The 9,608-nt window shown below is 46.2% G+C and overlaps 1 long non-coding RNA gene across 1 annotated transcript; it reads right to left on the reverse strand.

Moving 5' to 3' along the window:
* Positions 1–3,582: 3,582 nt before the first annotated feature.
* Positions 3,583–9,098, reverse strand: LOC103638907 (uncharacterized). The gene is made up of 5 exons (XR_559097.1): positions 8,944–9,098; positions 7,614–7,854; positions 5,589–5,660; positions 4,627–4,716; positions 3,583–3,974 (listed from the first exon to the last, which is right to left on the reverse strand). It is a non-coding gene; the product is annotated as an uncharacterized lncRNA (long non-coding RNA).
* Between the last annotated feature and the right edge of the window lie 510 nt (positions 9,099–9,608).

The raw sequence follows: 9,608 nt of genomic DNA on the forward strand, positions 1-9,608 counted from the left end.
GTGTCCTCCTTCTCCAGGATCTCGGGGTCATCAGTATCAGGCAAAGGTACCATTTGCCATAACTCTTCCACCATTTGCAACTGAATAGTGTCAGCACATTTGTGACCCTTGGCATACTGTAGTCCACACTTGTAGCACAGCCCTTGTGCTTTGCGGTAAGCATACAAGGATGCTAACCGAGAGTCAGTAGAAGAATTAGGGGCCCCTTGTGGTCGCTTGTCCTCCATCCTCGCATTAGGCACCACCTTGGAGTCCTTAGGCACCATCGATTGTGCTTGAGTGGACTGCATAGATGGAGACGACAGCCAGTTTTGAGGCCACCGGCGAGGCTCACGTTTCTTGATCATCTCACCATCTTCTTCTTGCAATTGAGCCAATACAGCAGCAGTATCGAAATCCTTGGGACGTTGAATCATTACTACTGCCTTAATATCGTCCCTTAAGCCATCAACAAACTTCATCGTATAATAAAGAGGGTCAGACATGTGCTGATATGCATTGAGTTTGTCTACTAACTGTGAAAACTCATCGACATAAGATGACACCGATCCTGACTGTCTGATATGGAAGAGCTGTCTAAGTAAAACTTGGTGTTGGTCCTTGGCAAAACGCTCTCGGATCAAAGCACAAAAACTCTCCCAAGATATATAACCCAACTGATTCTCCACTGACTGCAACCACCTAGCTGCAGGCCCCACAAATTGCATGGAAGCGACCTCAATCCACATGACATAATCGACCTCATACATGCGAAAATAGGCCTCACATCGGGACTGCCATAACTTGGGGTTTTCGCCATCGAAGGAAGGAAAATGGAGCTTAGGCAGATTACCCAGAGGCCGGCTATGGTGATCCCCAACCCCCTGTGGCCCAGTACGATGTCCCAAGGGCGCATCAAATGTCCGTGGAAATAAAGTATGACGAGGAGGTGGACCAGGGTCGTGCATACCATTGTTCGGGAGATGGTGATGGAAATGGGTATTTCCAAAACCAGTCCCCCGATGTAGAAGAGGAGAGCCATGCCCCATGGGCCCGTCGGTGTGGTTCGCGGACGCAGGTTGGCGCTCCGCTGCCGACGCGAATGAGCCAAGTACCCCAGCGTGGGACGCTGGTTCTTCGACCGCTGCGCGCTCCAGGAACCGAGCGACCTTGTGGAGCTCCGCCTTGATGCCCTCCACGGAGGAATGGATGTCGTGGACCGACCCTTCGATGCGGGGACGCCATGCTTCGAAGGAGGAAGTGATGTTCTCCAGGGATGCGACACGTCCCGATGCATCCGCCGCCAGCGCGTCGAGACGGTCCATCGCCACCGCCTGCATCTCCGCCATCTGGCCGTCGAGATGCGCCCGTAAGTCGCGCCCCAGGTCCGCTCGGGGCAGAACACCTTCCACCCCGTCAAATTTGGCAGACAATGATGCAATATTCTCGGAGTTCTTCCCCACGGTAGACTCCAATTGCTTCCAGCGCTCCTCAGTAGACTCCAGCCGATCGCACATCTGCTGCAGGAGCCTTGATTGCGTCGCCAGCGTCTTCGATTGGGCCTCAATGGACTTGGACTGCGCGGCTATTGCCGCCGCAACGCCGGGGTCTGCTGCGCCCGACATCTTAGCCCTCCTGGTGTAGTGGAAGGTCGTCGCCAGGGCCGGAACCAGATCTCTGATACCAATTGTCAGCGTCCTCCACCTGATGGCGAACGCTGCTCGTTGCAGAGAGGAAACGAGAGGGAGAAGACAACCAAGAAGGAGAGGTGAGTTCTGTATTTTTATTCCAAAACTGTCTTTCTCAGTACAAGTGCTACTATTTATTACAACCAGCTATTAAGCGCCGGCCCACACTTCAACGGATCCACTCGGCACCAGACCATTTGCTATTGGGCTTCCTTGTTCGCCGGCCCATCACTTCATCAGTTCCTGCTCTCCTGTCGTCCCCCAATTCCAGGTCGCCTACAGGAATACTGACACTGGCGCCATTATACTACTATTCATTCACGGTAGTATGCATACTCCGGCGAACGAAATATACCATAGGAAAGAACTCGAGAATGGAGAGAGCAATAATACTCAAACAGAGACGGCGTACGCTCTCCAGCAGCAGACAATTCTGTACGACGACTGTACCGGCACCGTTTAATATGGGCTGCCTGTGCCAGCGTTTTTTTGTGCGCCGTGCTTTTGATGTCTGACTTGAGCGTGAGCCCCGTCCCGTCGACGGTCGACCCAGGGTTGTACGCGCAAGCGTATAGAATAGGCGAATAGCAACGGCGGGGGACGGGATGCCAATATGCCATGCAACCCAATAAACACGTCATGCGTTTTTCTCTTCTGTTCCAGAAAAAAAAGAACCGTTGGAAGGGGGCGCACTGCGCACGGCGTGCAGAACATCCCTCTAGAAAGCGTGAATGCATGGCCAACAATGACATGTTTCCCATCTACTGAAGCATACTGCTTTGCTTTGTGCCATGGTCTCATTGGTAGGTTTCATCCAGTATAATGAATGACTCGTTACCACACGGTTTATTTGCAAACAATGACATGTGGACAACGAAATTAGAGCCTTAATAATTGTCATCTGACTGAGGGTTACTGCTATCCATCTCTAGGAGCCTTAAATTTCTCTATATATTTAGATTCCTAGGTAAACTGCAGTGTGATCATAAGACCTCAATGAGTCTATGAGTTTGAATGTGGCACAAGGGAATAGGTACTGATGGGCTACTGATGTTGAATTCATAGTTTTGTGCTTTGTAAGGGACAAACATCATTCTTGATATAAAGTTTCAAAACATTCTCCTTAACACTGATGTCAGCCCTTCCGAGCTCAGATGTTCCGCCAGCTGTCTGTGTCTAGTAAATGAAGCCATGTACTTTGGTGCTTATAGTTGAACAATGTTCTAGCTAAAATATTCTCTCACCGTTCTAAATTATAAGATATTTTGTCTTTTCTAGATATATTACTTTTGTGATGTATCTAGACATAGTGTATACCTCAGTGTATAGCAAAAACTACATATCTAGAAAAGCCAATTTTTCTTATAATTGGAGGAAGAGAGTACTTATATTTCCCTTAGAATATCCAGTCAGCTTTGGTTTGAGAACAAAATATTATGTTTAATAACCAAACATTCGATGGTTCTATTGCAAACAGTAGATGAGATTCTTTTCAATACCTGATGTCTTTTAACTATACCTCATATGCAAACAATATTTTTCCTATGGTCAGTGTTGTTAGGGTGGTTGTTCAGAATTTTCGTTTTTGGCACGTTTGTGCTGCCATTTGCTGCCCCTCTTCTCCTTGGGACCTTTGCTAACACGGTTGCCATTGAGGTAAGAGCACATTTGTCTTGACTTCAATCTGTTATTGCGCACTACTTTACTCACCTCAGAGGCTCAGAGGAGTCATCGGCTCTCATTGCAGAAGGTTGTGTGTGTTATCGCGCTTTATATACTTACTGAAGAGATGTTAGTGAAATTTTCTGATCATCTTGCATTTTGGCTTTCACTTTGCATGTTTTAAACTTACGTTGGCCTATTGTGTCTCTGGTATAGAAATCAGTAAATAATTTTCACAAGTGGACAGCAAAAAGAAACTGCATAAGCATCTCACTAAGTACTGCATACAGAATCAAGTATATGTACCTGTTTAATCATATCTATAATCTCATCGACATGATCTGAAACACAGGGCTCCACAGATGGTTGTAAACATTGAAGTTTGGCCATGTCTGACAAGAAGTCATCAAAGAACCTTTTGCTTAAGCTAAAAGGATCTTTCCCAAGTTGTTTTGCTCGTGCAATTATCTATACTGCAACTCAAGTTTCCTTTGCTATAATTAAGATCAGGATACACAAGGGTAAGAACAGTTAATGTCAGCCCTGGACAAATACCATAAATATTTGATCATTTTATTTTAAAATGTATCGAAGACCTTCTCATCTCAAAAGTCAAAACAGTTGTACAAGCAGCACTCCTAAAACCTGAAAGAAGAGAACTGCATGATTTGAAATTCCACTGTAGGATAGCAAGACAAAAAAAGGGCAGCACAGTCTAAAAGTAATATGGTGAACTCCTAAAATATGAAACTTTAATAGCAGGTTGTGGGCAGCCCCTTGCCAAGCAGTCTTTGCAAACACTCTAGTAGTTTGGACTATTTTATCATTCAAGGAAAATATGAGATATAATCTTAGGATATACTGGAAAAGAACAACCATAAGCAGCATGTCAATGCCATGCCCAAACAAAGAATGTTTGATAGCTGGTATCACGGACCAAATAATGACCCGCAATAAATGTTCATTTATAAAGTAACCACACGAACAATGTTTGGATCACAGAACATACATTATTCCTAGTCGTATGTGGGATGCTCCCAATCTTAAGCCTGAAAGCATCTAGATCACGTCTAATGTAGGTTCAATAAATCAATAACTTAACGCCTGGCAACTTCATTCTCGGGGTATTAAAACAGTTGGTGCAGTTGCAACCATCACAGTGAGTACGTGAGGGGATGATTTCTATGTAGCCACGCGGTGAGAAAGGTAAAATTTAGAAGATCAAGGAACACGGAGCAGGACATAGAATCTCATTCAACCCTTGGCTATGTATAAATTGAGAGGATTAAGGGAAGACCTCTTAATTTCATCTGCATAACTATGTTTCCAATGGCTTTCTGTTGCCTTACTTCTCTGGCTACCTCACTGACATCAAGTGCTTCTTGAACTAATTCCAGACAGAAAAAAAAGAATCACAAAATGAATTAGAGCATCTCATTATTCATGAAGGTAAAGCTAGAAATGCTTAATATGATTTCTGAAATCATGGGTTGCTGGTGCAGATACTTGCAGGCAATTTATATGCAAATTACAAATAATAGCAAAACGAATTTATCAAGGAAGCGCTGCTAATGTGTCAGCCAGCCGCATTATCAAAGAAAAGGAGGCGTGGGCGAGATCCCCGCCTGCCTGCTCAGGCGTGGGCAGGATCCGGTAGGATCCGCGGCTGCCTCCTCGGGCGTGGGCAGAGCGCGTCGCGGGGGCGGGGGCAAGGCTGCAGGGGCACGGGCAGCCGGGGGCGGCGGGCGTGTTGGAGACGGCAGGGGGCGCGCTGCAGGGGCACGGGCAGCCATGGGCGAGATCCCCTCCGCCTTGCCCTGTGAACTCCCCTCCGTCCTGCGAGGATTTGATGGCGGCATGGTGTCGACCGAGGATTTGGTGGCTCTGATGGCGGGGCGGGTTTGGGGCATGAGCAAGGGCGCGTGGGGGAGGACGAACGCGGGGCAGAACCGTGGTGTACTTTTGTGAACGCCTACAATAGGTTCATATATAGTAGTAGAGATTGATCCTTAACAAAAAAAATATATCGGAAATCAAACTATCCTGGCAGCACACTTGGCTAGAATGCTTTTTTGATTATTTTTGTTCTATATGCCTACTTCCAGAATTTAAATCCTCTGAAATGAGAAAATATTAGAATAACAAGAAACTGAAGCACAAGAAATGAAACACAATAGTGGCCGATCGAATGACAAAAGATGGATTTCTGAAACTTTACATGAACAACAAGCACAGTTTGCAAAATAAGCATGTTCTTACTCGTAGTAGCTCTCCACTGAAAGCGCTGTGACGACGTGCTCCTGTAGCAGCTCTAAATTAACACAACTGAAACTGCGAGATGGAAAATGTAGAGAAACAATTATAGGACAATTAGCTGCTACAGGTAGTACTCCCAAAAGCATTGAAGCTAACAGACAATCATGCCCAAAAGAAGAGAAACACAAGAACTAATATGCTGAACCCCATGGCAATGCTGCCCAATGTTACATAAAAGAACTTCAATACACTACCAGTAGCATGTCAGACCTCAAGCATCCTAACATAAAAGAACTTCAATACACTACCAGAATAAAGGTCATATAACCGAGGATAAAATTTTAAGTATTTAAGCAGTTAGACAACTAAAGTTAACTTGTCTTGTCCTTCTCAACAGAACTGAGTTGATGTACTTTCCCTGATCTGTGATACAGATCAGTCACATGGGAATGGATGCCTAGACTCGTTAGTTCCACAGCTAGCGACACTATCCATGGGGTCCATGATTTGATTCAAAACTATCTAATCAGAAGTACATATACAAGTGGCATGAATATGTGACCAACTTCCCCTAAAACAAACAGGTTTCCATTACCTCAGTTAAAAAATAATTTGCAGTTAACAATAATTAAGACTCTAGATCTATCATGTATTTCTAGTGTAGAGGCGTGTATGACTACAAAGTGCCTAAACAAAATGAATAAAGATGCTGATCCAATGGGAGGAAAAAGACTGAAGATCACAAAATTGCTACCCAACCTTGCCACAGAAATGCTAGGCAACCTTGCATCAATGTACCAAAACTACCAAACCATACAACCGTCATCGGATCATCAAACATATAATTGAAGAGACTTAAAAATACAAAACACACCTTATGGGGCGAGAGATGTAGGGGATCCGTGGCTGAATCTGCGATAGGGGGGAGAGATGTAGGGGATCTGTGGCTGAATCTGCGACAGGGGGGGAGAGATGATCCGGCTGCTGTGGCCTTTGGCCCCACCTGGCTTGTTCAAGCTCACGACGGCGTGAATCGAGATGCTGCCGGTGTTGCTAACCACGCCCCCATCCCGCCTACCTCCAGAAGGGGAGCCGTGCCCCCGGATGCTTCCAGGGGCAGGGAGCGGATCCTAAGGCGAGGCCATCGACGGGGTCACGCTGGCCTGGACGATGGCGACGAGCACCCTGGCGGCACACGCGTATGGCGGGCTCGTGCCCGCGTGGGTGAATCGGGCGACGAGGGCGTGTGCGAGTCAGGCGGAGAGAGGAAGGGAGGTGAGGCGGAGAAGGGCTCAGTGGCTATGAAGAGGCGGTCGTCAGGGGCTCTCGCGACGGGAATCTCGCGATGCGGGACATACCTGCATGCGGGGGCACGCCAGGGGCCTAGAAGGTGGGGGAGGAGGGTGGGGTGGATCCTCGGCCACCTGGGATCTGCGCGCGCCATCGACGGCGTGGGGAGGAGGGTGGGGCAAAGCAGATGGGGAGGAGGGCGCGATGGGGTCGAACCTCGGGCACCTTCCATCGACGGTGTGGGTAGGAGGGCGTTGATGGCGGCCTCGGATGATGGGGATCGCGGAGTACAGGGGTAGAAGATCCTTGACACCTTCCGTTGATGGCGGGGTAGGAGATCCTCGGCACCTTCCGTTGATTTGGGGACTTCCTACACTAAGCAATGGGGAGAGGAGGAGGAGGAGGAGGAGTTGAAGCCCTGGCGGACGCGCGTACCTTCCATCCGCGCGATTTGGGGGCGCAGGGACGCGGACCTGCCATGGATGGAAGGGGGAGTCGCGTGATTTGCGGGTGCGGCGGCTGTGCTCGGCTGCGGCCGCGAGGACGGCGGCGGGGGCTGTGGGCGCGGGGAGGGGAATCACGTGCGGAGGAATCGGGATGGAGGAGGGGAATCGCGCGATGGCAGAACCGTGCGTCTGTGGACGCCTACACTAAAGACATAAGGAGTAGTAGAGATTGGTCATTGCTTCATCATATAGGTAAGAACTAAGAAGAAAACACAACCAACAAGTAAACTACCTGAGGTGTATTATACTCAATGAAACAGTAACCATATGTCTTCTTTGACTCTGGGTTTAAAGGCATCCATAGACCATTTTCTTTTATCTCACCAATTTGGCTGCATATCTTGCGTATGACATTCTCAAGCTTGTCAAACTTTTCTGGAGGAACAACTAGCAGATTGTCCACGACAATAAAATTGGATAAACCAATTTCAAGTTCTGGTAGATCCTCACCACGACGTCCCTCCTCGTCGTCACTGCAAATTGTAAGAATATCATAAGCAAATAGAAACAAGTCAAGGATAGTGTAACCCAAAAAAATCGTATGGAAGTCATTCATATCATACTAAATGCATATCTCAGAGCACTAAAGATTTGCATTCTCCTTGTGGTGGCAAGCAAAGGTACTGTCTATGCAAGATTGGTATTACTGCACCGTATTAACCTTCGAGTGACTATGTTTACTGCACAAAATTAGTAGTCATAACAATATACTAGCAGCATATTAAAGGAGACAATCAACAATTCCGCACAAACCAGCATAAATGCTTGCAGCTGCAAACAGCAAATTGATACTCTGTCCATATATGTTGATCGTTCTCACTTTTCGAGGAGTCAACTATTTTCAACTTTGACCACATTTATATAAAAATATTAATATTTATAGTACATAATTACTACCATTAGATAAATCTTTGAATCTACTTTTATAATAACATTATTCGAAGATACAAATGTTGTTTATATATTCTATAAATCTAGTCAACCTTAAGAAAGTTTGACCGGCACGAATACCATAGCGACATGGACATAGATCTTTGAATCTATAGTTTATAGGATATCAGATTCTTTTAGTATTTGCCAGACTAAAAGGTGTATATAGCCGTCAAATGGACGCTCAACACAAAACACAAACCCGTACCAGTCCAATCAGAACGGGAACGAAATAATTAGAATTTTGCCATTTGAAACGTTGGCTGCTTGTTATAATTACCACTCTGTCTATAAATTATGGGTTCATCTATGTCTATAAAATGTGATGGCAATTTTGCGAACTTGTTTCGTTGTAATGGCAAATATCAGATTTTCTCAACCGGAACAGAGGACTTTCAATCCCTATGGAAGGAGTAAGCCAAAAAAAATCGCTCAAATATGATCTGCACATCAGCCGCTACCGGGACCTATAAAAGAACACACTAATATTGCACGAGACCTACAAAATCTCATCGTAGACGCTCGCATCTCGGAAAAGGAGAATTAGGGCAGCCAAGGCCACCACAAACTAACGCTCTGAGCTTGCGTCTGTCACTGATTGGAACGCGGTGTGAGGCGGCGCGTGCGTCTACCTGAGGATGCCGAGGTCCTCGCCGGCCGGGATGGTGATGGGATAGTAGTGGCAATGGCGGCGGCGGGCCGGCGGCGCGTGGTGAGACTCACATTCTCATTCCCCGACGTCTACCTAAAATTAAAAAAAAAATAAACATGCATGCTAGTAGTAGTTACCGCTACACCACATGCATGCTTATTCCTACATCTATAATAGGAAACACATCTAATATATCTCTCCCCAAACTCACCTGCTACCCTTACACAATGCGTAGTAGTAGATAAGTATCACCGAAATTTTTGAATTATATTTTTGGATGGAGTGAGTAGTATTTAAAAAAGAGCCTTGCATGCAATTTCTTTTGTTTGAATAATGTTTTCAACTTAAATTCCTTTTTTGCATGCGTGACATTTATTCTTCGTAATATTTTTTCCCATGAATATGACTTATGAGTCATTTTTATAAACCAATGTCAAACATGAATACATGTTTCTTACTTCAAAACCCCGAACAAACACCATTAGCAGGATGCACTCGCGTTGGGGTCGCTCATCGACGACGAGAAGAAACTTGGCGACTGACAGTTCGACCTCTAGAAACAGTCCTACGTGGCCGCATGTGCCGCTATATACGACAAGCTCCAGCACAGCCGCCGCTTGGACGCGGTGCAGAGCGGTTGCTCCG

This window comes from Zea mays, chromosome 9, assembly GCF_902167145.1.
Source record: "Zea mays cultivar B73 chromosome 9, Zm-B73-REFERENCE-NAM-5.0, whole genome shotgun sequence".
Taxonomy (NCBI): Eukaryota; Viridiplantae; Streptophyta; class Magnoliopsida; order Poales; family Poaceae; genus Zea; species Zea mays.